At 36.8% G+C, this 24,370-nt stretch overlaps 1 protein-coding gene across 3 annotated transcripts in view; it reads right to left on the reverse strand.

Annotated features, from left to right (window-relative positions):
- Positions 1 to 24,370, reverse strand: part of WDR70 (WD repeat domain 70) — a 310,665-nt gene that overhangs the window by 161,140 nt on the left and 125,155 nt on the right. The gene's annotated exons all lie outside the window — the stretch shown is intronic.

A 24,370-nucleotide genomic window follows, 5' to 3' on the forward strand; every position in this document is an offset into this window, starting at 1 on the left:
TTAGTTGCAGTGTAGAATCTGAAACCATGACAATATACTTTTATTACTCCTTCAGTAAAATCTATAGGTCTAGCATATATTCTGAATGGATCCTTCAGCTGCACATGATTTAATAACATAATGCACTGAAACTACCAGTCATTTTCTGAAACTAATGTGACACCTGTGTATGAATAAATACATTCACTTATGTTTGAATTGGCCAGAGGGATGGAGAGTGACTTTTTTTGTGAAGACATGGAATCTTTGACTCAGATGCTTAGGGCTTTGGCTACAGATGGAAACAAGCACTGTGCCAAAGTGGACAAGAGAAAGCAGCGGTCAGTGTTCAGAGACATCCTGAGGGCAGTGGAGGAACGGGATTTTCCAAAAGAAAATGAAAAACAAAAAAAATACTAGTCAATGAGTTATACAAGTCCTCAAAATGTTGAGACATTTCATTGTACAATTGGAAAAAAAAACACTAATTTAATGTGATAACCAAACTAATTATAAAAAAACAAACCAACCATTAAGTACTGAGAAGCTGTCAAGCTCAAAGGAATATTTAGAAAGTTCTAAATGTTACTTGAAAGTTGAAATTTTATCATTGGACACAAATACTACCAACTGGTTTCCTTAAAATGACAAGTGACTTCATTTTTTTTTTAAAGATTTATTTATTTATTTGAGAGAGAAAGTGAGAAAGCACACAATCACAAGTCGGGGATGGGACAGAGGGAAAGGGAGAGAATCTTCAAGCAGACTCCCTGCTGAGCACGGAGCCCAACGCAGGGTTCTATTCCAAGACCCCAAGATTATGACCCAAACCAAAATCGAGTTGACACTTAAATCAACCAAGCCAGGCACCTTGACTTCGTTTACTTTTTTGATAAAACATCTATGAAATGTCCAGCACGAATAACCATAATTTGTCTGTCAATGGTTCTTTCAAGTAAAAATGATGTTTGTTCAAAGAAAGACAGCAATTATTTCACAACTGAGTCATGCAAGTGCTTCTCCTCCGGACAGCCATCACACTTGATATGCACCAGAAGTGCTTCATATGCCCTCTCATTTACTATACTTATATACTAAAGATGTACTCAAGGGTGGAGATTTAACAGAACTAACAATTTTTATTGCTTCATCAAGAACATTCTTAAGTAAAACGAGCTTTTTTTTTTTTAAATTATGAGTATGTGGCAGTAAATACAATGATTACTAATAAAGACCATTGCTGCTGCCGCCTTGATTAAGGCCAAGATGCCAGCAGTTTCACCCTCCATTGCTTTGGTGTCATCAGTGCAAACATCAAAACAATGAAAAAGTCAAATTTTGCCTTGGTGTTACTACAGAAATAGTTTCAACCCTGTGGAGCAGCTGAAAGGATCTCAAAGACCTCCAGGGGTCTGTGGATCACACTACGAAAGCCGCTGGTACAAACTACTATTTCATTCGGCATTATCTCCTATATGAATATTTACGTTAGAGAATTTGCCACATATATTTCTATGTTATCCAACAGCCAACCATAGTAAATACATTCTAATTGATGATGCAAGGTTCCTATACCAAGAGAAATCATGTGAAAAGGGCTCCGAAAGATTTTCACAACTGAGTTGAGGTGCTTGCTCTGCCACTGGTTAACTATCTATGTAACCTTGGGTAAGTCACTTCTCTGAGCAACACTAGGTAAGAGCTGGTCTAGCTCAGGGATTCTTACCTCAGGGGTAGCACATGGATGAAGATCAGATTCACTAAATATGATGAACAGTGTGACTAATGGGAATATGTTTCATATTTGAAAACTCTCCAGGCAGAAAAAAGAACCACTAACCTAGCAGTATGAAAGCCCCCATCTTTGCCCTTCCAATTTACTCTCCACAGAGATTCTAGAGTCATTTTTTGTGTAAATTTGATTGTGTCACCACCCTGCTTAAAATCCTTTAACCTCTTGTATGTAGTTGCTCTTGGAATAAAATGCAAGTGTGTCCAAAATGGTCTATAAAGCCCTGCATGGTTTGGCACCCACCTACTTCAGCAAATTTGTCTCATGCTGCTCTACTTCAGTGATGCTGGTATCTTTCAGTTTCCACAACAAGCATTTCCGAAAATGGTATCTTTTCCTCTCGGACTACCAAAAACCGTTCAACTTTCATATCTCAGCTTAAACATTACGTCCTCAGAGAAGTACTTACTGACTCTCCAGTCTACCTCAGGTCTTCCTTATATATTGCTCCTTCATAGCAGTTTACATACTTTTAATTATTCAGTCAATTATTTACTTTTGTTTGCTTAATTATTATGTAAGTATTTTCACTATACTATAAATTCTACAAGAGCAAGAATTACTTATCCAAGGTCTTGCTGAGGCAGAGCACACAGTAGGTTATCAATAAATGTTTGCTGGTTAGTAGACAAAAGAGTTTTGCAACAAGAACAGAATGGAATTAAAAATGTTAAAAGCTGTGTACCGACAAAGGATATATTTTTCTGTGGAAAAAATTAATTACATAAGGGGTTATGAAAAATAATTATAATCTTCAGCCTATTTGGGACACAGAAGTAAGACTGTCTAAAGAACAGTAACAACAACCATAGTTATGTGGTATAAACCAGAAGCTGCCCTACCTCTGCCCTATTCTAATAGAGAGATAAAGGTCCGTAACAAATTTTTGTTGGAATATTATCAGTGAACCTCGTTTCCTCCAAGACACAGCTATTGACTGATATTCCAAGACTTAAGTGACCATATGAAGTGACATTAAACAAGTCGGTGCTAGTTGTATTTGTTGATAGGTTTGTACAGCTTTCCAAAAATGTCATGTCTTATTCTAATTAATAGAATCCAGCTCATTAAGGTTTATAACTAGTAATTTATGAGCTCTTTCTATTTTATAGTCTATCTTATTACTATTATAATAATGGAAAAGTATTATCAAGAGAAGAGTACATTATTTCTACTTGGAGTCCTTCTTAAAAAACAGCAATAAAAGTTAACATTTCTAAATGAGATTCTAGAAGGATTATCACAAGAAAGGATAGTATGTAAGACAAATACTTTTACAACATCATGTAAACTTACAAGATTTAGAAAGAGGCAACTGAAAAGAGCAAATCATTATTCAAACTTCCTTGCAAAGTTCCTGTTAACCTGCCACTCTAATTTCATGAACTCTGTCAAAAGGAAACTGAAAAGATGAGGTGACAATTTTTTCAAAGCTGGAAATGGATTCAACAGGCTTATCTGGCATTACAGCAAAGATTCAGAAACAGCATACATATAAATTTGCCATGTAGTTACAGAAACTTATTTTGGAAATGGAAAAGATAATTTAAAAAAGAAAAATCACTTATTATAGCCAAGTCGTTCAGGAAATGTTGTAGAGTTAAAACAAAGAAACATTTTAAGTTTAATTATGAGTTTTAACAATTGCAAAATCTACAATAGGGAAACACCTTTAATCCCATTCCTACAACTACATTCAATTAATCAATTTTCACAGGAATAACCTTCTTCATTTACAACTATTCTATAAATGGCCAACAACACCACTACACACAAGAGTACTGGTATACTAGTCATACCTACAAATTCATTTAGTCATACATGGAATGGATTGACCTAGAAATCCCCAGAATAAATTCAAACTACTCTCTATCACATGCTTGGTTAATCTAGGGATGCCAGGAAATAAGCAGAGCCTTCAATATTGTAGACATCTGCATTATTCTTTAAGAATAAATACATAAATGAATGAATAAATATCTTAAAAACTGAATTGATGTAAAGGAGATGGTACTGATGAAATTAATGGTGGTTTCATATGGACTTCAAGATAAAGAAAGAAAATACTAAAGAGCATCCTCCACAGTTTATAAATCCTACATGATTATTTAGTACTGATGTTCTTATAGCCAAAATAAGTTACTACTTAACAACTGGGAAAAGTGTACAACTGAAATATAACAAACTTGGACTTAAACTTTCCTCCAATATTTTTGAAGGTGTGAACATTTTATCCTGGTTAAATATGACAGTATAGTACACCTGAGCAACATTTTGTATAAAAGTTACATAAACTAAAAAAAATAAAAAATAAAAAAATAAAAGTTACATAAACTTACATCAAGGATAATGTGACATTAAATTTTTTGTATAATTCCTAGAGACAGGATGTGAAGTTTTATACTATAAACATATGCTAAAAAACATACCTAAGGAAGTTGAAGGTACCAGGAAAATTATAAATCAAAGGCTATTCAAGCATAACAGAAGCTTGAAACTTAAAATGCACACAAAATTAAAATGGTTAATTATAAATAACTCTTGCCTATTCAGTAAATTTAACTTCTCTAGTAATATTTTGTTAGTTTATTAGCTTATTTTGTGTTACAGAATATAAATAACGTCATATCTCAATTTTTTAAAAAAGGATATAAATGATTGATAATTCTACATCCATGATATTTATAACACTAAAAGATTGTTCTAGTTTTTTGAGATATTACAGATTAAGTTATTAGTGGGCCAAATTATGTCACCACCAAACATAATTCATCTCTAAAGTCAAGCATGAAAATTCCCCTCTGCCTCTAGTGCTTATTACTTTAGGCGAGCACCCAATTACTTTAAATCACCACAGAACCAAAATAGTGTAGAATTACAGTAGAATTACAATTTTTAAATTTCTAGGCTTTTTTTTTTTGATGTAGTATTTTCAAATTACTTCAAAATATCTGATTATATAAAAGCCCCATTTTAAGCTTTCAGCAACCTCTCAAGTAAAACTAGTTCTAGAGCTCCAAATACAGGATGGTTCTCAATAATTGTCAATTTCATTTTCCAAATGAAATATGTTTCCTAGATTTTTAGTGTTAAAAGTATTATGTTGCACAACAGAGACTGAGAACACTAACATCTTTACACTTTTATTAAAAGAGATTACAAACAAAAACAAACAAAAGCCAACTTAAGTCTCCTGTGTAACAAATTAACCACATAAAAATTAAAAATTCTTTCTATATTTAATCAAACATTATAAACGCAAACAATAACTTCAAAGACTCTATGGCTGAAGTAAAACACAGCAACTTAAAATTGCAACAATCACACATTAATCTGAATGGCGATCTTTAGAGGACAACCACAACCGTAAGGCCTAATTCTAAATTCTAAACTTGAACTTTTAAAGAATTTGTCCTGGTAGCTCTGCAATGGGTTGTTATTATTATTACTTTAAAATCTTACAGACTTTTCACCTACTATGTGTTTCTCAATATAACAGAAATAAAATAGGGCTGATTAAACACAAACTATTTAAGAGGAACTTCTACAAACCAAATGAATTTATGACAAAATTAAAAGAAGATGTACATATTTTTTCCATCTAAGCCTACAGAGAAAGTTTGTCAATAGAAACTAAATCATACACCAAGATGTGAACATCTTAATTATAACAGTAATTTGAGAATAGATTCTCATACTCTCAGAACTCATGAAGACAAAGAGTTTCAGAAAATGAATAAATGTCTCTCTGTGTCTCATGAATAAAAAAAAAGAAAGCGAATAAATTTTGCTGTTTATCATAAGCATATTTCACCCTTATCAGCAAGTTTGAATGGTAATATTTTCATGATTTAGGCTCTGTTGCTAAATCCTAATTAATTTTTCATCAGTTATCTGTTTCATGCAAAATTTCTGTTAAAAATGCTTTAAAATTACATAGACAAATTTTTCATTGCCCACATAATGAAAATAAAATCAATGTACAATTTTTTTAAATGCTGGTAGCTGTTGAAACGGTTTAAAAAGCATCCTTATGGTTTTAAAATGACAACCTATGAGAGTATATTAAAGAATAGATTTAGATTTTAAAAATCAAAGAATTAGATAAAAGCAACATAGGATACTGCAGAAATATGACCTAAACAGTGTGTTTCTTCTTTTTATTGAGGTATAATTGACAAATAACATTATATTAGTTTCAGATGTAAAACATAATGATTTGTTATTTGTATATATTGCAAAATGATCACCACAATAAGTCTAGTTAACACCTGAAAAATTATTCCCTCTTCTGCACAAATTCTAAAAAACTTGGACCACTCTACCTCAACCCCAGCCCACAGCTTACTGGAAACAGAGAACTGAGAGAAACTAAGGTACTTGTACAGGCTGCCATACCAACAGCAGCAAGAAGCAACAATTAACAGAATGGGAAAACCAAAAAATGAAATTAACAGTCAAGAGCTCTAAAAGCTATAGATAGGCCTACATATGCCAAGACTCTGTGAGGCATTTTATTCCACAATGTAATAATGTATAATTACAAAGATGTTAAATTATATTTAAAATACTTACTACTAATATAGGAAGCTAATGTATTTTAAGTTTCCCCCAAAAAATAATAAAATAGAAAAAAATACTTGAGTTATAGAAAAGTTGACCTTCCTAGGATGCATTTATGTGAACCACCATTCCTTAGAGAATTTTATTATTATATTTACACATGCTATTGATTATAAAAATTAAGTGAAATCTGTCTAGCAGCCTTCTAGCCTATGAGATCCAACATGCCCTACACATGCTCTCAAAAGGGAGATTTCACCAAGATGTGAGAGAAACTAAGAAAAACTAAAGACTGAAAATCACAGTCTTCAATCCAATCCAAATGATTCCAAGGCTACTCTTACACATGAACACCCACTATACACAAGGCTTTATACATTACATCTAGAGTACAATCTTATAAATCAAGTATTACCCCGTTTTATTGAAATTTGAGATTCAGTAGTAAATTACTACATCAAGTTCATGATAAGGAGTGGAGTACCCAAGTTGCTCTGGGTCTGAAAAGCGCCTGCTCTATTATGCCATCCCAAAACTTGCCAAAAATTTTAATTGATATAATTCATCTTTATAAGCTATAACCAAATAAAAAATAAATTTAAAATATTTATTATACTGAATTCTACCATGAAAGCATTAACTAGGGGCAATTTTCATTTCTCAAAGTATACTCCTGGAAACACCGTACTCCCACAGCGTAACAGGTATTGCTGGCAGTCGCAGAAAGATGGGAGTTGTATCAATACATCTTCAAAATGCTGGTTTCCTTTTTTATTATAGTTCTCAGGATCTTTAACATACTTAGTCTTTGGCACTGTGACTCTACAAATAGAGGATTAAGGAATCCTTTCTCCATGGACACTCCACAGGTACTACCATTCCCAAAAACACACTTAAGAAATCCTGCTACATATGATTCAATGAAGACAATCTTAAATACTAGGTTTTCAGAATCTAAGTCAGCACTGATATGTCGAAACTTAAAACAGACTGAAAAACTATCCAAGAAAAATCTTGGTCAAAGTAGAAATGCAACTAACTATAATTCTCATGACTCCACCTTATATTCAATTTATAGAGACAAAAAAGGTAGGAGTGGTATAGATGTGTAGGAGTATTGACAATACTGACTCCATCTTTGGCCCTACATGTCCCATGACTCTAGGAAGTTAACATATGCCCTAGCTGGAATGCTGGAAGCTTGTTCTGATCTTCCCTAAAGCTGTTTCGATAACGAGTAGAGATAACATATTTTCTTCCCCTCCCTTCCCTCTGGCACACAAATGGCACCACTCTAGATAACTACCCTTTGACCTCACCACAATACTGTAAAATATGTGGATTAAGGTACAGGCTTTGCAGAGAATAGCTGTATAGCAACTGGATCGCCATCCGCCTTGATCCCCCCTGTCAGTAAGTTACCCTAAATAAATCTCCATGTAAATGATATGAAGTGGCTTGCTTTGTTTCTCAGTCTCAAACTGCCTTCTCAGTCTGGAGGACACTTTACTGTCCTTCCTCCACCTTCTAACAAGACAATATCCAAATAAGCCAATATTAAGAAGATCCTTCCTACTTTTATTTGAAAAGCTTTAAAGCTACAAACAAGTTAAAAGAGCAGTACAATAAAGACCATATATCTTTTCCAATGGACACCATATACCATAACATTTTGTCACATCTGTATTCTCAATCTCTCACTTTCTATATATATATATCCACATATACATATATACACACATACCACACACATGTGCATGCTTTATTTTTGCTACACCATTTTAAAGTAAGTTGCATTACCACATGATACTTCACATTTAAATTCACCAGCTGGTATCTAAGAACAAAGACATTCTTCTATATAATCTGATTCTACATAACATGATTCAATATCATTTATATCAGTTAACAACTGATACATAACAAAACACTTCCAAAATTTAACGGCTTAAAACAATAGGCATATGTTATTGCTTATGAGTCTACCAGTCAGGTGGGTGGTTCTGTCCTAGCTGGATGGCTCTGTCCTAGCTGGGTTAACTCATTTCTCTGTGATCAGTTTTGCTAATCTACATTACAGTCTCACAAATTTGGGAATTGGCAGACTATAAACTAGGATGACCTCAAATGGGAAAACTGAATTCTCCTCCAAGTCTCTTGCTCTCTAGTAGATTAGCCAGAGCTTGATCAGACAGCAATGTCATGGTTCCAAGAAAGTAGAAGCACATAAGAATTCTTAAGAAGCCTATGCTCATAAATGGCACACCACCATTTCTGCCACCTTCTGTTGGCCAGCCTGTATTCATGAGGTGGGGAAACAGACTCCATCTCTTAGTAGGAGTAGCCCCAAAGTCACATTGCAAAAAGCATGGGTACAAGAAAGATGAAGAACTGTGGCCATTTTTGCAATCTGTCATATCTAATATCCAAATTTCCCAAATTATCTCTGAAACTGTCTCTTTATTGTTTTTGTTTTGGTGATTCCTTTCTTTCCTCCCTCTCTCCCCCACCCCTTCCCTCCTTTTGTTTCCTCCTTCAGAAGAAATAAGAAGATCCAACCAAGGTTCATAAATTATGTGGTTTCTAAGCTTGTCATGAATCTTTTTTTTTTTTTTAAGATTTAATTCATTTATTTGAGAGAGAGAGAGCAGAGGAAAGGGCAGAGGGAGAGAGAGGCGGCCAAGCAGACTCTGTGCTAAGCTTGAAGCCCAATGCAGGGCTCACCCCACAACCCCAAAACCACAACCTGAGCTGAAATCAAGAGTTGAACACTCAACCAACTGAGTCACCCAGGTGCCCCGCCATCAATTCTTTAATTTAGAGCAGCCCCTTAACTTTATTTCTTTCATAATATTCACATTTCATAATAGTTGCTCTAAAGAAAACTAAATGGACTAGATTTTAATGTCTCTAAATACTCATTTCACATTGTATAAAATAAACCCTAAATATGAAATTACGTCTTTTGCTTATAGAAAAAAAATCCCCTAATCATGGATCACTGTATATTCTGCATGTTCTATATGTAATATCCTTGAGGGCCCAAATTAAGATTTTCCTATATTATTCTCTATCTCCTCTCTCATCACTTCCCTACTTTTCCACAAAAGGAATTTATACTAATACAGTAACCCTGCACCCCCTTATCTGTGGTTTCACTTTCCATGGTTTCGGTTACTCAGGGTCAACCTGATCTGAGAGCAAATGAGCCTTCTTCTAACATATCATCAGAAGATAAATAGTAGCCTAACACACTGCAGCACAAAGCCTACGTCATTCACCTCATATCATAACACATAGGCATTTTATCATCTTACATCATCACAAGAAGAAAGGTGAGTACACTACAGTAATATATTTTGACAGAGAGAGAGACCACATTCACAATACTTCTGTTACAGGAAAACTGTTCTATTTTATTGTTTGTTACGGTCATTAACTTCTTACTGTGCCTCATTTATAAATTAAACTTCCCCATAGGTAAGTATGTACAGGAAAAAAGATAGTACATAGAGGGTTTGCTACTATCCATGGTTTCAGGCATTCACTGTGGGTCTTGGAATATATTCCCCATGGATTAAGGTGGGACTATTAAACACATATTTGAACTGGGGTATAAAGCTTTCCCTGATTCTTGGAAGCAAGTAGTGTTAGCAACTCTTCCTGTATGCTCCCTACCTACCTGAGGCGCTGCTGGTGAACGTTTTTTTTTTTTTGGTGAACGTTTTTAATACCACATGAGGAGCGTGACTTTCCCCAGACCACCGCACCCTGGAATAAAAATTGGTCTCATTCCGATTTTTTGTTTGTTTGTTTGTTTAAGTCTCTAGTTCTTAATTCTGCCAGCTATTACAGGAGTCTAACCCTCAAAGCCTCATTCAGTACTTGGGAGCCATTTTTCACAAGTGCTTCAAATGGGTCCTAATGGCTATTTTGTGACATCTACACATCTACACAGTTCCCCCTCTTTAACTCCAGCCTAAAACTCACTTTCTCTGCACCCTTTTTTTTTTTTTGTAATTAGCATGGGCCCTACCGCTGTCTGTTTATTCTTCCATATGTCTTCCCTCTCAACTGTGATGTGGAAGGAGAAATTATGTTATAAAGTTTTGTCATTTCCCAGTGTTCTTATCTAACACTGTCTATTTTGCTGCAGCAATTCACTGCTAAATGTTTGTCTGTGCATGTCATTATTTTCCTGCTTTTTCCTCGTCATTAACAGCATGTAGAGGCAGATGTAGTCACAATAGACATCAACAAATTCCTCTGAGACACAAATTCTTGAGTAAGCAATAGAAAACCCTCCAGATATATACTGGAAGCATCTGATTCACTCACCAGTTATCTATTGGCAGAGCCTGTGCTGAGATGGAACTTGCTTTGTACAAATTCTGCACCAAGGACTCAGGTTAAAGTAGAGTATCACTTATACTCTCACTCTGTGTACTATATATTATAAAGTGACTCCATATCAGATCATATAGATTCACAAGTAGAATTGACTTCCACTGAATAAGTAAGCACTTTATCTTCATTACCATCTGGTTTTCATTAACATTTACTTCCAAGAATGATGTAGTAAGCTCTGCCTTATTATCTATGCTTCATTCTGGTAAACTTGGAAAACCCAGGAAGATTTCCATATTACTCTCTTCCTTCATTTCATTCCTATATTGGCCTGATCCTAGGTTTGTGTTTCATACGGATACTCATAATATCAAAAGGTTAAGGCACTAGCATTTTTCAACTCACACTAAAAGGAAATACCATAATTTAACTGGGCATACATGAGGCCAGAATAAAATAGTGAGTGACACCTTCACCTCCAGTGGAAAAGTTCCTTACAAATGCTATCTGGTTCTTCATTCCTACTGTATCTAAACTCATTCATAATATGTGTGACTTACATGGATGGCTGGTACTGACTTGGCCAGGACTCCCACTCTACTCCTACAATGCCAACAACTATAGCCTGACAAACACGTGTTAGTTAACACTAAATATAATATTATGATAACACAGGAGATGCTGAGATTCATAACTTTCATCCAGAAGCCATTTACATCATGATCATATTATCCATAATACATATTTTCCAATTGCCCAAAATGAGGGGAAGGAGGGAGAGATAGGAGGAGACTGGGGAAGAAGAGAATATTATTATTATGAGCTTGATAAGGTCTGATGAAATGATCCTAATTTAAGTTCTAAATAATCTCTAAAAAAATCTCCAAGAGAATAAAGAGTTTACATGACGTACAGTGGATGTGTACCTCTCTGTCATGCTCACCAACGAAGAAGACTGAGATAAAGCAATGAAAACCAGAATGCCCCTCTGAACTATGAGACACACAAAAATAAAGGCAGATCCTGCCCAAAGGCACTAAGTGAACTAATCTCTGGACCATGGGAATATTTCTTAATCCAGGATGAACTTCATAGTATCAGACCTAAGAATTCTGATGATGCCTGATCAGATGTTAGTTGCTCCTAATAATTCATGTAGTTTTCCTGTGTTGGAAAGTAACCAATGTACCATGGTTATTCTTTTTTCCCCTAAAACCCATTCAAAATATCTTATAATAGTGTTACAATGTAAAGTATTGTTTTGATAATTACACCAAAGTATAATCAAAAGTATCAGAGTGCATCGGTGGCTCAATCAGTTAAGCGTCTGTCTTCAGCTTAGATCAAGATCCCGGAGTCCTGGGACTGAACCCTGCACTAGGTTCTGTGCTCAATGGGGAGTCCGCTTCTCCTTCTGACTCCCCCACCCCTCACTCTCTCACTCTCTCACATAAATAAAATCTTTTTTTTTAAGTATCAATTTTACTTTGTTTATCCTGTTAATCCAGAGTTTGTCCAATAATAAAATTAAAATCTTTTTACTGTAATATCTTATGGTAAAAACAAAAACCCAAATACAAAAAACATGATTCTTGATCCTAATTGTCTATTTTAAACAATGGAAACTTTGGATTCATAAAATAAGATAAAAATAGAGAAGGAGACAAATCATAAGAGACTCTCAACAATAGGGAACAAACTGGGGGTTCCTGGAGAGGAGGTAGGCGAGAGGGTCGGGTAACTGGGTGATGTAATGAGCACTGGGTGTTGTTAAATGGAAATGATGAATCACTAAATTCTACCCCTGAAACTAATAATATGCTGCATGTTAACAAAACTGAATTTAAATTAAAATTTTTAAAGAAAAAACTTAGTTTTAAAAAGCCAACTATAATAACAATATCGTATCCCCAAATTAACAATTCCTTAATATCATCAAGTAACCAATCATTAAATGAGTGAATTCTTACATTTCTCTGAAAAAAAAGATAATATACATATTATCCCTATCCCAATAGAGTAGATAGTTGTTTGTAAATATTTATATTTTAATTAAAGGCACATTCTTAGTTTTACAGAGAAAGACTTCCAAGTACATTTTATTCAAACTGATCTATATCAAGTTATATTTGTGGGTCTCTAGATTATATTCTTTTTTTTTTTTTTTTTAGATCATATTCTTATACTCTTTTAATTCTCTTCCCACCTCCTATGTTCACATATCCAGGTCCACATACTTTTCCTTTAAGGGAGAACTCAGTCTAGGGACAATATTAGTACACTTAACCTAACATCACAGATATTTTCCTGAAACTTTTTATCAAAGCATTTTCTTCTAAACTGCTCCTGCTAACTTATAATATTTCTTCTAAATTTGTTAAATAATTATTTAATTAAAAAGTAAATAAATTCAAGAAATCACATGATATTTGTCTTTCTCTGACTTACTTTGCTTAGCATTATTTTCTCTAGGTACATGCAAGTCATTGCAAATGGCAAGATTTCATTCTTTTTGGATTGTTTTCATAATTTGGCTATTATAAATAATGTTGCTATAAACATAGGGATAAATATATTCCTTTGAATTAGTGTTTTTGTGTTTTGGGATAAATACTCAGTAGTACAATTACTGGATCACAGAACAGTTCCCCCATTTTTAAGTTTTCGAGGAACCTCCTACTGCTTTCCACAGTGGCAGCACTAGTGCACTCCTACCAACAGTGCACAGGGGTTCCTTTTCCTTCACATCCTTCCCAACACTTGTTCCTAGTGTTGTTGATTCTAGTCATTCTGACAGGTGTATGGTGGTATTTGTGTGGATTTTTTCTTTTTTCTTTTTTTAAAGATTTTATATATTTATTCAGAGGGAGAATGTGTGTGTGTGTGTGTGTGTGTCCATGTGCGTATGGAGAGGGGGAGAGAGAGAGAGAGAATCTCAAGCAGACTCTGCTCTGAGCACAATGCAGAGCTTAATTTCATGACACTGACATCATGACCTGAGCCAAAATCAAGAGTTGGCTGCTCAACTGACTGAGCCATCCAGGTGCCCCACAGTGTGATTTTTATTTGCATTTCTCTAATAAGTGATGTTGAGCATCTTTTCATTTGTCTGTTGGCCATCTGGATGTATTCTTTGGAGAAACATCTGCTCATGACTTATGCCTATTTTGTAACTGGATTATTTGGTTTTTCGGTGTTAAGTTATATAAATTTTTAATCTATTTTAGATATTAACCCTTTATTGGATAAGTCATTTGCAAATATCTTCTCCCAATCAGAAGGTTGTCTTTTAGTTTTGTTTATTGTTTCCTTCACTGTGCAGAAGGTTTGTATCTTAACGTAGTTCCAATCATTTATTTTTGCTTTTATTTCCCTTGTCTCAGGAGCTACACCTAGAAAAATGCTGCTAGAGCCAATGCCAGAAACATTTCTGCCTGTGTTCTCTTTTAGGATTTTTATGGTTTTAGGATTCACATTTAAGTCTTTAATTCATTTTGAATTTATTTTTATGTATGGTGTAAGAAAGTGGTCTAGTTTCATTCTTCTATATATTGCTGTTCATTTTTCCCAATATCACTTGTTGAACAGACTTTTTCCCATTGGATATTCCTTCCTGCTTTGTGAAGATCAATTGACCATATAACTGTGGGTTTATTCTTCAGTCTTCTATTCTGTTCCATTGATCTATGTGTCTATTTTTGTGCCAGTGCCATACTGTTTTGATGACTACAGCTTTATAACACAACTTGAAGTCTAGAATTGTGATGCCTCCAGCTTTGCTTTTCTTTTCCAAGACTGTTTTGGCTATTCACCGTCTTTTGTGGTTCTGTATCAGTTTTAGAGTTGCTTTAGTTCTGTGAAAAACATTGTTACTATTTTGATAGAGATTGCTCTATCAATCTCTATCCATTGCTATGATAGAAACTGCTCCAGGAAGTCTTCACATTTTAATATTTGTTTTCCAATCCATGAGCATGGAATGTCTTCCCATTTGTTTGTGTCATCTTCAATTTCTCTCAACAATGTTTTACAGTTTTAAAGAATAGGGCAGGGCACCTGCCTGGCTCAGCTGGTGGAGTATGTGACTCTTGATCACAGTGTAGTGAGCTAGAGCCCTACACTGAGTTACTTAAAAATAAAATCTTTAAAAAAAGAAAAAAAAGAATATAGGCATTCATCTTTTTAGTTACATTTATTCCTAGATATTTCATTATTTTTGGTATAATTATAAATGGGATTGCTTTCTTAATTCCTCATTCTGTTGCTTCGTTTTTAGTGTAGAGAAATGCATCAGATGTACACTGATTTTGCATCCTGTGACCTTACTGAATTCATTTATCAGTTCTGGAAGTTTTTTGGTGGAGTCTTTAGGGTTTTCTACATATAGTATCATGTCATCTGCAAATAGTGACAGTTTTACTTCTGCCTTAACCAGTGTGGATACCTTTTATTTCTTTTTGTTTGATTACTATGGTTGGACTTCCAGTACTATGTTGAATAAAAGTGATAAGAGTGGACTTCCTTATCTTGTTCCTAACCTTATAGTGAAAGCTCTCAGTTTTTTAATATGATGCTCATTCTTCATTCATGGCTTCTATTATGTCAAGATAACTGGAAAATTTTAATGCTCTGTGAAGTGGGCATTCCTTTGATTTTGATTTTCAATAATACTATGGGGCAGACTTAGGACTCTAATGACTGGCCTTATAATTACATTAAAACCATAATCCTTATACTTTTGAATACAACACCTTATATGATCTAGTCTCTGCCTTCCTCTCCAAATTCACTTCCTGTCATTCCTACCTTTTCTATGTCAACAAAACCAGACTTTCTGCCCCTCCAATATGCTCCAATACATTCCCTTCCTAAGATCTTGAATTATGCTATCATTTTGGCCTGGAAGGCTCTCTCTACTGTGGCTGCCTGCAGCGCATGGTGTAATTCTCAAATAAAAGGTCACCTTCTGGGGTGTCTGGGTGGCTCAGTTGGTTGAGCATCTCCCTGTGGCTCAGGTCATGACCCTCAGGGTCCTGGGATTCAGTCCTGCATAGGTTTCCCTGCTCAGTGGGAATCTGCTTCTCCCTCCACTCTTGCACCCACTTGTGCTTGCTCTCTCTCAAATAAATAATCTTTAAATACAGATTAAATAATATTTAAATAAAGACTAAATAATCTTTAAATAAAGACCTCCTTGGGCACCTGGGTGGCTCAGTCAGTTAAGTGTCCACCTTCAGCTCAGGTCATAATCTCAGGCTCCCTGCTCAACAGGGCGTCTACTTCTTCTCCCTCTCCTTCTCCTCTCCACTGTGATCTCTCTCTCATGTGCATTCTCCCTCAAATAAATAAATAAAATCTTAAAAATAAAAAAATAAGTTAATTGATTAAATAAAATGTAACTTCCTCGGAGGCTTTCTCTGACTACACAGAGTAGACATTTCTACTTTCTCTCTACCCTTTTGCTTTATTTTGTCATTATTCTCATTATTTATTACTATATAAAACTGTATTAATTTATTACTGCATCTGTACCTTGTCTGTCTCAACGCACTCACCTCCATTGACATGTAAGCATTATGAAGGCGGAGACTTAGATCATATACAGGAGTACCTGGTACACAGTGAGCACACTGTATTTGTTGGTTGAACTAGGTGTCTGAGCTGATGTCCCACAGCTTAGCCCATTACTATTTACTATCCTCAAAGTCAAAGGCCAATAGAAAGCCACAGGCAGAGGTAGAAGCAGGCTCCATGCAGAGAGCCCGACACAGGACTCGATCCCGGGTCTCCAGGGTCACACCCTGGGCTGAAGGCGGTGCTAAACCACTGAGCCACCCAGGTTGCTCAGAGACAGCACACTATTTAGCCTGATCATTAATAGTTTGGAGAACAAAAGTTTCTTTTTTTCCCAATTTCTTTCTTTAGCTGAAGTTTTTAACCAAAATTGTCTGACTCCTCTGTTTTTTACAGTTATTTTCTTTCAACACTTTTAACTATTTATTTTCTTATTTTATTATGCTGTATAAAGTCTCTAAATCTACACTGCATAAAGGCTTTAAATAGTTATGGGCATCTTTGTCTTGTTTTGTTTTGTTTTTATTTGAATGCAAATAGCTCCAGTTCTCCAGTATATAATACAATACTTACTTTAACTCTTGGTAATTAATTTCTAACAAGTTTCGATAATTTCTTCCCACTCCTTTTTTAAGATCTTATTTATTTATTCATGAGAGACAGAGAGAGAAGCAGAGACATAGGCAAAAAGAGAAGCAGGCTCCCTGCAGTGAGCCCAATGTGGAACTTGATCCCAGGACCCCAGGATCATTACCTGAGCCAAAGGCAGACATTAAACCACTGAGCAACCCAGGTACCCCTCTTCCTATTCCTATTTCACTTAGAACTTCTACTGGGAAAGACTACTAAATTTTATCAAATATCAATGTTATCATATAATATAATATCATGTGATTATAACTTTTTACTTGTTAAATAATGAATTATATTGAAAATTTCTTGATGGTAAAATTTCCTAATTATAAAATATCCTTGCATTCCTAGAATAAACCTTACTTGATCATAGGATACTATTAATTTAGATTACCTGCTAAATTTAAGTCCTTAAGAAATCAGATACTTGATTTGCTGATTAATGAATGTCACTTTAAACATGAAAATGAATGTTACATTAAGTACTTGGAAAGATAGTAAAACAAAGATAAAAAAGAAATTAAAGCTGCATAGTTCTATTTACCAATATTTTAATCAAATTGTATTATCTTGAGGGAGGAGCAAGATGGCGGAAGAGTAGGGTCCCCAAATCACCTGTCTCCACCAAACTACCTAGAAAACCTTCAAATTATCCTGAAAATCTATGAATTCAGCCTGAGATTTAAAGAGAGAACACCTGGAATGCTACAGTGAGAAGAGTTCGCGCATCTATCAAGGTAGGAAGACGGGGAAAAAGAAGTAAAGACACAAAGGCCTCCAAGGGGGAGGGGCCAGCGAGGAGCCGGGCTGAGGCCGGGGCGAGTGTCCCCAGGACAGGAGAGCCCCGTCCCGGAGGAGCAGGAGCTGCACCGACCTTCCCGGGGGAAAGAGGCTCCAGGGAGGTGGAGCAGGACCCGGGAGGGCGGGGATGCCCTCGGGCTCCCGGGGACAGTAACAGCAACTGCGCGCCCAGGAGAGTGCGCCGAGCTCCCTAAGGGCTGCAGCGCGCACGGCGGGACCCGGCGGGACCCGGAGCAGCTGAAGGGGCTCGGGCGGCGGCTCCGCGGAGGGGGCTGCGCGGCCCCGGGAGCAGCTCGGAGGGGCTCGGGCAGAGGAAGAGGCTCCGTGCGGAGGGGGCTGCGCGGTTCCAGGAGCGCGAATCCACCAGCGCAGGCTCCGGAGCACAGGGCGCCGGGACACAGCCCAGGATCCCGCCTCCCCCGGGACAGGCAGAGGCCGGGAGGGCCCAGGACAGCGAGGACGCTCCTGCCCCAGCTGAGCAGATCAGCGGCCCCGCCCCGGAGCCTCCAGGCCCTGCAGACGGAGAGCTCGGAGTTCCTGCCGGAGCTGAATCCAGGTTTCCAGAGCTGCCCCGCCACTGGGGCTGTTCCTCCTGCGGCCTCAGGGGGTAAACAACCCCCACTGAGCCCTGCACCAGGCAGGGGCACAGCAGCTCCCCCAACTGCTAACACCTGAGAATCAGCACAACAGGCCCCTCCCCCAGAACACCAGCTAGACTGACAACTTCCAGGAGAAGCCAAGGGACTTAAAGAACACAGAATCAGAAGATACTCCCCGGTGGTTCTTTTTTTGTGTTTGTTTTTGTTTTTGTTTTGTTTTGCTTTTTGATTTGTTTCCTTCCCCCACCCCCTTTTTTTTTCTCCTTTCTTTTTCTTTCTCTTTTTCTTCTTTTTTTTTTTTTTCGTTTTTTTTTTCTTTTTCTTCCCTTTTTTTTTCTCTTTCTCTTTTCTTTCCTTCTTTCTCTCCTCTCTTTTTCTCTTTTTCCCAATACAACTTGCTTTTGGCCACTCTGCACTGAGCAAAATGACTAGAAGGAAAACCTCACCTCAAAAGAAAGAATCAGAAACAGTCCTCTCTCCCACAGAGTTACAAAATCTGGATTACAATTCAATGTCAGAAAGCCAATTCAGAAGCACTATTATACAGCTACTGGTGGCTCTAGAAAAAAGTATAAAGGACTCAAGAGACTTCATGACTGCAGAATTTAGAGCTAATCAGGCAGAAATTAAAAATCAATTGAATGAGATGCAATCCAAACTAGAAGTCCTAACGACGAGGGTTAACGAGGTGGAAGAACGAGTGAGTGACCTAGAAGACAAGTTGATAGCAAAGAGGGAAACTGAGGAAAAAAGAGACAGACAATTAAAAGACCATGAAGATAGATTAAGGGAAATAAACGACAGCCTGAGGAAGAAAAACCTACTTAATTGGGGTTCCCGAGGGCGCCGAAAGGGACAGAGGGCCAGAATATGTATTTGAACAAATTCTAGCTGAAAACTTTCCTAATCTGGGAAGGGAAACAGGCATTCAGATCCAGGAAATAGAGAGATCCCCCCCTAAAATCAATAAAAACCGTTCAACACCTCGACATTTAATTGTGAAGCTTGCAAATTCCAAAGATAAGGAGAAGATCATTAAAGCAGCAAGAGACAAGAAATCCCTGACTTTTATGGGGAGGAGTATTAGGGTAACAGCAGACCTCTCCACAGAGACCTGGCAGGCCAGAAAGGGCTGGCAGGATATATTCAGGGTCCTAAATGAAAAGAACATGCAACCAAGAATACTTTATCCAGCAAGGCTCTCATTCAAAATGGAAGGAGAGATAAAGAGCTTCCAAGACAGGCAGCAACTAAAAGAATATGTGACCTTCAAACCAGCTCTGCAAGAAATTTTAAGGGGGCCTCTTAAAATTCCCCTTTAAGAAGAAGTTCAGTGGAACAGTCCACAAAAACAAAGACTGAATAGATATCATGATGACACTAAACTCATATCTCTCAATAGTAACTCTGAATGTGAACGGGCTTAATGACCCCATCAAAAGGCGCAGGGTTTCAGACTGGATAAAAAAGCAGGACCCATCTATTTGCTGTCTACAAGAGACTCATTTTAGACAGAAGGACACCTACAGCCTGAAAATAAAAGGTTGGAGAACCATTTACCATTCGAATGGTCCTCAAAAGAAAGCAGGGGTAGCCATCCTTATATCAGATAAACTAAAATTTACCCCAAAGACTGTAGTGAGAGATGAAGAGGGACACTATATCATACTTAAAGGATCTATTCAACAAGAGGACTTAACAATCCTCAATATATATGCTCCGAATGTGGGAGCTGCCAAATATATAAATCAATTATTAACCAAAGTGAAGAAATACTTAGATAATAATACACTTATACTTGGTGACTTCAATCTAGCTCTTTCTATACTCGATAGGTCTTCTAAGCAAAACATCTCCAAAGAAACGAGAGCTTTAAATGATACACTGGACCAGATGGATTTCACAGATATCTACAGAACTTTACATCCAAACTCAACTGAATACACATTCTTCTCAAGCGCACATGGAACTTTCTCCAGAATAGACCACATATTGGGTCACAAATCGGGTCTGAACCGATACCAAAAGATTGGGATTGTCCCCTGCATATTCTCGGACCATAATGCCTTGAAATTAGAACTAAATCACAACAAGAAGTTTGGAAGGACCTCAAACACATGGAGGTTAAGGACCATCCTGCTAAAAGATAAAAGGGTCAACCAGGAAATTAAGGAAGAATTAAAAAGATTCATGGAAACTAATGAGAATGAAGATACAACCGTTCAAAATCTTTGGGATGCAGCAAAAGCAGTCCTAAGGGGGAAATACATCGCAATACAAGCATCCATTCAAAAACTGGAAAGAACTCAAATACAAAAGCTAACCTTACACATAAAGGAGCTAGAGAAAAAACAGCAAATAGATCCTACACCCAAGAGAAGAAGGGAGTTAATAAAGATTCGAGCAGAACTCAACGAAATCGAGACCAGAAGAACTGTGGAACAGATCAACAGAACCAGGAGTTGGTTCTTTGAAAGAATTAATAAGATAGATAAACCATTAGCCAGCCTTATTAAAAAGAAGAGAGAGAAGACTCAAATTAATAAAATCATGAATGAGAAAGGAGAGATCACTACCAACACCAAGGAAATACAAACAATTTTAAAAACATATTATGAACAGCTACATGCCAATAAATTAGGCAATCTAGAAGAAATGGACACATTCCTGGAAAGCCACAAACTACCAAAACTGGAACAGGAAGAAATAGAAAACCTGAACAGGCCAATAACCAGGGAGGAAATTGAAGCAGTCATCAAAAACCTCCCAAGACACAAGAGTCCAGGGCCAGATGGCTTCCCAGGGGAATTTTATCAAACGTTTAAAGAAGAAATCATACCTATTCTCCTAAAGCTGTTTGGAAAGATAGAAAGAGATGGAGTACTTCCAAATTCGTTCTATGAAGCCAGCATCACCTTAATTCCAAAGCCAGACAAAGACCCCGCCAAAAAGGAGAATTACAGACCAATATCCCTGATGAACATGGATGCAAAAATTCTCAACAAGATACTGGCCAATAGGATCCAACAGTACATTAAGAAAATTATTCACCATGACCAAGTAGGATTTATCCCTGGGACACAAGGCTGGTTCAACACCCGTAAAACAATCAATGTGATTCATCATATCAGCAAGAGAAAAACCAAGAACCATATGATCCTCTCATTGGATGCAGAGAAAGCATTTGACAAAATACAGCATCCATTCCTGATCAAAACTCTTCAGAGTGTAGGGATAGAGGGAACATTCCTCGACATCTTAAAAGCCATCTATGAAAAGCCCACAGCAAATATCATTCTCAATGGGGAAGCACTGGGAGCCTTTCCCCTAAGATCAGGAACAAGACAGGGATGTCCACTCTCACCACTGCTGTTCAACATAGTACTGGAAGTCCTAGCCTCAGCAATCAGACAACAAAAAGACATTAAAGGCATTCAAATTGGCAAAGAAGAAGTCAAACTCTCCCTCTTCGCCGATGACATGATACTCTACATAGAAAACCCAAAAGTCTCCACCCCAAGATTGCTAGAACTCATACAGCAATTCGGTAGCGTGGCAGGATACAAAATCAATGCCCAGAAGTCAGTGGCATTTCTATACACTAACAATGAGACTGAAGAAAGAGAAATTAAGGAGTCAATCCCTTTTACAATTGCACCCAAAAGCATAAGATACCTAGGAATAAACCTCACCAAAGATGTAAAGGATCTATACCCTCAAAACTATAGAACACTTCTGAAAGAAATTGAGGAAGACACAAAGAGATGGAAAAATATTCCATGCTCATGGATTGGCAGAATTAATATTGTGAAAATGTCAATGTTACCCAGGGCAATATACACGTTTAATGCAATCCCTATCAAAATACCATGGACTTTCTTCAGAGAGTTAGAACAAATTATTTTAAGATTTGTGTGGAATCAGAAAAGACCCCGAATAGCCAGGGGAATTTTAAAAAAGAAAACCATATCTGGGGGCATCACAATGCCAGATTTCAGGTTGTACTACAAAGCTGTGGTCATCAAGACAGTGTGGTACTGGCACAAAAACAGACACATAGATCAGTGGAACAGAATAGAGAATCCAGAAGTGGACCCTGAACTTTATGGTCAACTAATATTCGATAAAGGAGGAAAGACTATCCATTGGAAGAATGACAGTCTCTTCAATAAATGGTGCTGGGAAAATTGGACATCCACATGCAGAAGAATGAAACTAGACCACTCTCTTTCACCATACACAAAGATAAACTCAAAATGGATGAAAGATCTAAATGTGAGACAAGATTCCATCAAAATCCTAGAGAAGAACACAGGCAACACCCTTTTTGAACTCGGCCATAGTAACTTCTTGCAAGATACATCCACGAAGGCAAAAGAAACAAAAGCAAAAATGAACTATTGGGACTTCATCAAGATAAGAAGCTTTTGCACAGCAAAGGATACAGTCAACAAAACTCAAAGACAACCTACAGAATGGGAGAAGATATTTGCAAATGACATATCAGATAAAGGGCTAGTTTCCAAGACCTATAAAGAACTTATTAAACTCAACACCAAAGAAACAAACAATCCAATCATGAAATGGGCAAAAGACATGAACAGAAATCTCACAGAGGAAGACATAGACATGGCCAACATGCATATGAGAAAATGCTCTGCATCACTTGCCATCAGGGAAATACAAATCAAAACCACAATGAGATACCACCTCACACCAGTGAGAATGGGGAAAATTAACAAGGCAGGAAACAACAAATGTTGGAGAGGATGCGGAGAAAAGGGAACCCTCTTACACTGTTGGTGGGAATGTGAACTGGTGCAGCCACTCTGGAAAACTGTGTGGAGGTTCCTCAAACAGTTAAAAATAGACCTGCCCTACGACCCAGCAACTGCACTGTTGGGGATTTACCCCAAAGATACAAATGCAATGAAACGCCGGGACACCTGCACCCCTATGTTTCTAGCAGCAATGGCCACGATAGCCAAACTGTGGAAGGAGCCTCGGTGTCCAACGAAAGATGAATGGATAAAGAAGATGTGGTTTATGTATACAATGGAATATTACTCAGCTATTAGAAATGACAAATACCCACCATTTGCTTCAACGTGGATGGAACTGGAGGGTATTATGCTGAGTGAAGTAAGTCAGTCGGAGAAGGACAAACATTATATGTTCTCATTCATTTGGGGAATATAAATAATAGTGAAAGGGAAAATAAGGGAAGGGAGAAGAAATGTGTGGGAAATATCAGAAAGGGAGACAGAATGTAAAGACTGCTAACTCTGGGAAACGAACTAGGGGTGGTAGAAGGGGAGGAGGGCGGGGGGTGGGAGTGAATGGGTGACGGGCACTGGGTGTTATTCTGTATGTTAGTAAATTGAACACCAATAAAAAAAAAAACAAAAAACAAATTGTATTATCTTGCTCCAGTTATTCGGTATAGATTCCCAAATTTTAGTTCCCTGTAGATCAAATTAATTTTTAAATTGTGCTGTGGAAAGAAATTACGTCTTTTGTCTGTTATCCTAAAGATCAATTCCAGAAAACATAAACTATCCAGGAATGTGAACAGGAATTTTGAAGGCAAATTACAAATATCAGAAAGTAAAAAGATGAGACAAATAACCTAAAAACAACAGTTTTTTACCTAAAATATTGTGTTTCACCTGAACAATACCAACCATATTTTGTAATTTATAATACTACAAATAGTGCATTCTTATGAACTACTATGAATACTAATCACCTGAACAACACCAACCATATTTTGTAATTTATAATACTACAAATATGTATGAACTACTATGAATACTAAAAATTAATCATACAATATAACAATATTGTGTTGCTACAAAGCTGCTCAAATATTCCTTGTAATATTCTTGAGTCCTAGGCAAATAGATATAATGCAAAAGAATCTTAATAACCATTTAATCAATCTCTTCAACTACTTTCAAAAAGCAATCATTAAAAAATAAACATATATTATGTATTAGACTCAGATACAAGTGAATCTTTACTATAAAAAGTAACAAAGTAACAGTCATAACCTCAAAAAGTCAATTGAGTCCACTTAATA

The sequence above is a fragment of the Canis lupus genome, chromosome 4, assembly GCF_048164855.1.
Source record: "Canis lupus baileyi chromosome 4, mCanLup2.hap1, whole genome shotgun sequence".
In the NCBI taxonomy this organism is placed as follows: Eukaryota; Metazoa; Chordata; class Mammalia; order Carnivora; family Canidae; genus Canis; species Canis lupus.